Here is a 6407-nt window from a genome sequence, read left to right as displayed (position 1 = left end):
ACTGGCAATTAGTGAGTGGCACGCTCATATACTGAATGCCACTGTTGTGCATGTAATAATGAGACCAAGCAGTATTTGGGACTGGCAATTAGTGAGTGGCACGCTCATATCCTGAATGACATTGTTATGCAAAGAATGCAACAATGAGCCAAATAGTGACATTGAAACCTAGTGAATGAAACAGCCATGCAGTCAATGACAGTTCCATCCAGTGAGCTGCAGTTCTGTCCTATCTAGTTAATGCCACTGCCAGTCTCCCAGTGGCTTTGCCATCTAGGGAGGGATAGTGCCACTCCTGAAGTGCCGCTCTCAGGCAGTGAATGACTCCGCCAGACATTGAGTGGGACACATGGGGCTCACTCTGGTTGGACTACCTGCGCCTCGGGTGAGTGCCGAGAGAACCATTGTTTCTGCTGGACTGTCAGAAGGGAGGATAAGGGGGAGGGGATAAGGGAATGAGGATTCGTGGTGGTTGTTAAAGTCACTTAGTAAATTGCCTGTAATGAAATCTCCCCACACCCATAGCCCGAGGAACAATTGTATGGAACCGTTCTTCGTCTCATATTTAGTCCCCGCCCTCCTACCGGCTCCACCTGAAGTCCCCCCCCCTCCCCTCTGCACCTGTTCAGAAGTGCAGCTGATAAACGATGCCTGGGCCGGCTCCTGTTTCACTACTTCCAAGAGCAAGCAGGCCTCCAGGCCTCAGCGACGCTGCACAATACAGTGTTCCCCACTGCCATTCCCCCCACAGGTGGCGTGTGTTCTGCTTGTGGTGTGTGTGAGCTTTCTATTTGTATTAACACTGGCCACAGGTTCCAACTGTCCAAGCACCCTGAGGGGCTGGGCCCACCTCTCGCTCCCCCTCCTGGGGGGCTTCCTCTTACAGTCTGTTCTTGGCCTGGAACTTGTCAAAGGGGGAAAGTATCTTGCATCCTGCCTTACATGTTGCTCATGATTGATGTGAGATGTGCAGCACCTGTTCTAGCATGTATAAGGCTCTATCCCGCAAACGACAGACGCCCCCTGATACCCCCAAATTAAAATCGCCGATACTCGAGGGAGTCATGGCGAAAGTACAGGACAAGGAATTGACATGAGTAAGCCAACAAATAGATGTGATAAGCAACATATGAAAGGTCACTGTCATTATTATGATCATCTATCGAGCAATGCTATGAGTGAGACCTGTATTCATTGTATTACTGTTAATTGAGCAAGATGGAGACTTGTTTGAATAGCGTGCAGTGTGATATAAGGCATTTCTCCGGAATTCTGTTTTCTTGCAGAAATGGTGCTTCTAATTTTGGAGGTTTAGGATAAGCGAGATACATTGATCTGCCCGTGATCGCATACTTCAGTTAGGCAGGAAGCCTAGATTTGGGACCAGTCTGCAATTTAGGCACTTAACCTCACATCAGCACATGCCCAGTTGCTAGAAATAGGAGTTGTTTGTTTTTCAAGAATAGTCTGTTTCCACAGATGACTTGAAAAGTACACAAACCATTACAAACCAACCTTACATTCTTACAGATATGCGTTAAGAGAAAAGAAAATGATTGCAGGTTCATGTTCCCCATCTTGTATAGAATACTACAACTACCAGAATGCACAGTAAATAGAGGCTAAACAATGTCACGTGGGTTTTGTACATGTATTTTCAAGACTTTATACACAAACAGCAAAAGATGCAGTATGATTAGCTCGCTTGTTTATCATTGTTCAACAAAGGCCACTGCTTGCTATTGTATGGGATGTGAGGAAAATCAGAAGTTCCCCACAAAAAAATGTGTTGTGTGTTCCAAATAAGTAAACATCAGGAAAATAAAGGATGCAGTTCAACACATGTTTTTATTTGCCTCTTGTTATAGAATATATTTGAGTAGCTGACTGGAGCTTTGTATGGCATTTCAGAAGCAAATGCACTTATCAGAGTTCTTATCATTTAAACATTAACACTTATTAGGGTATTGCAGGAAAAATCGTCACCACAATGAACCATCACTAATAAAGAACTTCCTTTTTTGCTGATAACAAAGAGACTGTTAAGTATTTGCAGGACCCCTCTGGTGAGGCAATTTGCCGGTTCTCACAGCAGCTTCGTCTTTCAAAAAACTTAAAACGATTGCCATGTTTGCCCTCGTGCAAAACACAAGGGATAACAGTCTAATCGTGAATGAGCCATCCAACACTATCAAATGACAAATGCGCATTTATTTATTAGACTTTTGTATGGCGCCTGTAAACAAGTGTTTCCAGAGCCACAAAACAAGATGGGGGGGAGTGGGGGGGGGGGGGAATGGGAACCATGAAAGTAGAACAACAAAAACGGTTATATTGGCCTTGTGACAATCCTACTGTGTGAGTGCTTGAGAAGGTGGTAAGTGCAGAGAGTGAGGGGGTAGAGGCAGAAGTGAAGGAGTAGGGTGCCCCTGGAGGACGGGGGGCAGGAAAGTGGTGGTTGGGCCAAGGTGGGAAGTGCCAGGGGAAGAGGGGGAAAGGGAGGATATGGGCGGTGGCACGGGGACCAAGTTGGGTTAGTATGTGAAAGGGAGCCTGAATTCAAATGCTGGCAAAGGATGCAGGGGGGGACTGGATGGCTCTGAAGGGACCAGTCCCTAGTTGTAAAGGCAGAGGGTGAGTTAGCACGGGAGGAGGAGTGGGCAGGAAGAGGCGAAAAGGAAAGTCTTGAGAAGTTTCCAGAACTTTAGAAGATCCAGCTCAAGTCTGTGGGGTGGTGGTCCAGCGGGAGGAGCCAGCCGAGGAAAGGGATCTACCTCCCACTCTCTGCTTGGAGAACGTTTGACCTGCAAAGATTTGGAGCCAGAGGACCGAAGGACTCAGGCTGGGAGGTATTTAGGGAGGGAAAGCTGGATGTAGAGAGGTCCCAGGCCCCAGACAGCCTTGTGGGTGATGCAAAGGGTCTTGAATTTGATCCTTATGGTCACCGAGACAATGGAGAGATTTAAGTGCTGGAGAGATGCGGTCTGTGGGCTTGAGGCCAAGGATAAGTCTTGCAGTTCTATTCTGGATTAGTTGAAGGGGTGGAGGGGGGAAAGAGGCAGATTGGGGAAGAGGCTGTTGCAGTAGTCAAGCTTAGAGAGAACCAGGGCTCTGGAGACTTTGAGCTTCTGGGGGAAGGTAGAATGCCCCGAGAAGGTGGAGCTGAAAGCTTGACTTCTTGGCAAGTTCTGTGATGTGTGGAGAGAAATAGAGAGGGGAGTCAAAGATGAAGCCAAGGTTTTTTTGCCTGGGTGAGGGAAGGGGACCCAAGGAGTCTGGCCAGAGAGAGGGGAGAAACAAGTAGCAGGCATCCTAATGAGTAGTATCTCTGTCTTACTGACATTAAGGCAGACATCATTGGCAGAGCACCATGTCTGAATAGCAGTCAGGCAGTCAGGCAATAGAGAGGAGAAGGAGGCGGTAGAGGATGGCAGCTTGAAGGAAAGCTGTGTGTCGTCTGCATAACACTGGAAATGAGGGGAGAAAGTGGAGGTCAGGAGGGCCAGAGGGGTCAGACAGATGTTGAAGAGCCAGGGCGTTAGGATGGAGCCCCAAGGGAGGCCATGGGTACAGAGTGAGGTGGAGGAGAGAAAACAACCCATTTGCACTTGGGAGGGTCTGTTTGAAAGGAAGGAGGAAAGCCATGCCAGTGCCATGTCCGTGAGGCCTAAGGTATCATGGATACGGTTTATGAGGATGGAGTGGTTGACTGTGTCAAAGGCAGAAGCGAGATTGAGGAGGATAAGAACAGAGTGAGAGTTGGAGTACCGGCTGGAGGGTAAGTCTTCACGGGTGTTCAGGAGAGCAGTTTCCATGCCTCTGACAGCCCTAAAACCGGACTGGTGGTTGTGAAGGCAGCCAACCATGTTCACTTTGGAGGGTCAGTTGGGGGATGATCAGCTTCTCCATGAGCTTGCCCAAAAAAGGGGTGCTAGAGATAGGGCAAGTGCTAGCCGGGCAAGAGGGTCAGCAAATGGCTTTTTTAGGAGAGGGTGCACAAGAGAGTGCTTGAGAGGTTGGTGGAAGGAGCCAGTGGCAAATGAGTGTTTGCAGAGGTCAGCCAAGGCTGGAGCTAGAGAGGAAATGTTGTCCTTGATGGTTCTGGAGGAGCAGGGGAGCACCTGTTGAGAAGAGACTTTCATAGAGTGAACGACTCTAGAGATCTCATCTGGCGTAATGGGAAAGAGGAGAGTATGGGGGAGGGGGCAAGGGAGGCAAGAGAGGGGGTGAAGGTGTGCGGTGGGGGAGAAGGTGACAGAGAGGACAGGATATCCAAAGTATTGGAGAAGTGGACGGCCAGTGCAGAGCAGAGGGCCTGGGAGGAGGGAGGAGAGAATGAGGCTGTGGTAGGATTGGCAAGTTCCTTGCAGATTTTAAAGAGTTTTTAAAGATAACTTTGGTATCATCCACAATAATTTGCAAACAAATCACATGTTTTAACTGAATTGTGTGGCTTAATTTTCAAACAAATGTGGACCTGGTTTAAGACCAAAGAATATAGACCATATGTTCATAAAATGGGTAATTCTCTAGAGCTGATATCGAACATAAAATGTTGAAATCTGAGAGCTCCATAGTCATGAGTCCAGATGACCTTTCTAAATTTGTGCTGAAAGGTGACCCATTTATGCGGGCAGTGTGAGGGGTCAGTAATCCGAGGTGGACATCTGCTTGTAGTTTTATGAGTATTTGACATTTTATTAATGAAAGAAAATGCAAAGAAAATCTAACTAAGCCTTCTCTACTAGGGAGATCCCTGCCTAGTTTAGGTACTAAGGGAATATCTCCTAGTATACTCAAAACTGTCCCTCACACTAAACAACAAAACATTCAAAGTAAATCATAAACAACATAAATAATTACCAAATAAAAAGTGACTTGTATAGCTTCCACTTGTATTGGGCTGATCCCTTTCCCAGGAATGTCTAAAGTCTATTTCTCACAAAGAAAAGTGAAGTCTTGAAAGTTCCATAAGAAACAAAAGTTCACCCAAACCGAAATCCACTTGTAACAATTCTTTATTTGTTTGTTCAAAAGTTCCCTTCCAATTTCCACAAAGAAAACAGCATCATGGTAATCCTGGATAACCTCCTTCCATGATAGACTTGACAAAGTTCAAAATAAAAGTTACACTTCTGCTTCAATAACTGTCCATCTTTTGTAACCCCTGCAGTGTCTTTGAAATAACTTGTCAGGATACTTCTTGTAAGGGGATTGTTTGCTTCTTGACAACTCCCTTCTGCTAATAGCACTGTGAAAGCAGACTCCTTTGCTTCACAGTGTACTACTGCGTCAACCACCTTCATTATAATGTTCTCTGACAATAATATCGATAACCACAGTTCTATTAGCTCTGCTGCAACTTGGTGCCTTGAGGATTTATTAGGCAACTTAAAGACCAGACTTTTTGTCCTCCACATGTAGGCAAGGCGCTCTTCCTTCCTATGCCATAAGAAAGGCCCAGCCTCTTTGCCTCTTCTGTCTGTTTTACAGCTACCACTAGAATCTAGTTTTGCTTCTAGACTGCTTCTCTCTCTCAGCTTCAACAGTCTCAGCTCTACAGATTGGATTAGTTCTTTTAACAAGCACCCAGCTCACTTCCTCAGCTTTATGTACACCTTCTTGTTTCCAGCAGTCACCCCAAAGCTGTATTGCCACTCTCCCAGCCTTGGATAACCTTGTCACCCTTGTATCAGAGGACACTGGATTTGTAACAACTTTGACAACTTCAAATTATAGGTGGTTAGCTCTTAATAGGGCTGTTTCACATTGGAAAGGTTTTGCCTACTGACATTGGGCAATACTTGCTCTTCTCGTTACTTTAGCAACTTCTACATTTAAAAAGTACTTGTTCTGAATGTAACAAGATTCCGATTTCACAGGCAAAACGGAATTAGGTGCAGGCGACCACACTTTGATGGAGAATTTCAACTTCAAAGAACTGTAGAGACTTGCGTTCCATTTTATTCGTACAGCCTGCTGGTTTCACGTGGATTGGGAATCACAATCATTCATACGCGACCTCTCTTTGATACGAGTATTCTTGTAACAATTCGGGCAAGTCAGCTGCTACCTTGTGATTTCTTGGACGCAAGCATGTTGAGTTATGTTAAACGTGTGCATGATACATGTGCTTTGTTGTCAAGACTTCCTACGGCAACAAACAACTCTTACTCGCTCCTACTTCTACATGAGTCACACTTCCTCGTGAACTGCCAGCCTCATGCTCTTCTCATTTTTCTACTACTGCCAATCTTCCCGCTTCTGCTCCAGCTCCATCCTACTGCTCCTTCCTGCTGCAGCCTTTTATGCCTCTCAGGCGGGGCAATTGACTTCAGGTGCAGGCCCTTAATGTTAATTGTCTGACCTTGGCAAAGACTATTACGCCTACTTGCCTGACCTCTTCG

The sequence above is a fragment of the Ambystoma mexicanum genome, chromosome 12, assembly GCF_040938575.1.
Source record: "Ambystoma mexicanum isolate Mex_15411 chromosome 12, UKY_AmexF1_1, whole genome shotgun sequence".
Classification (NCBI taxonomy): domain Eukaryota; kingdom Metazoa; phylum Chordata; class Amphibia; order Caudata; family Ambystomatidae; genus Ambystoma; species Ambystoma mexicanum.
This window is presented reverse-complemented; position numbering follows the sequence as displayed.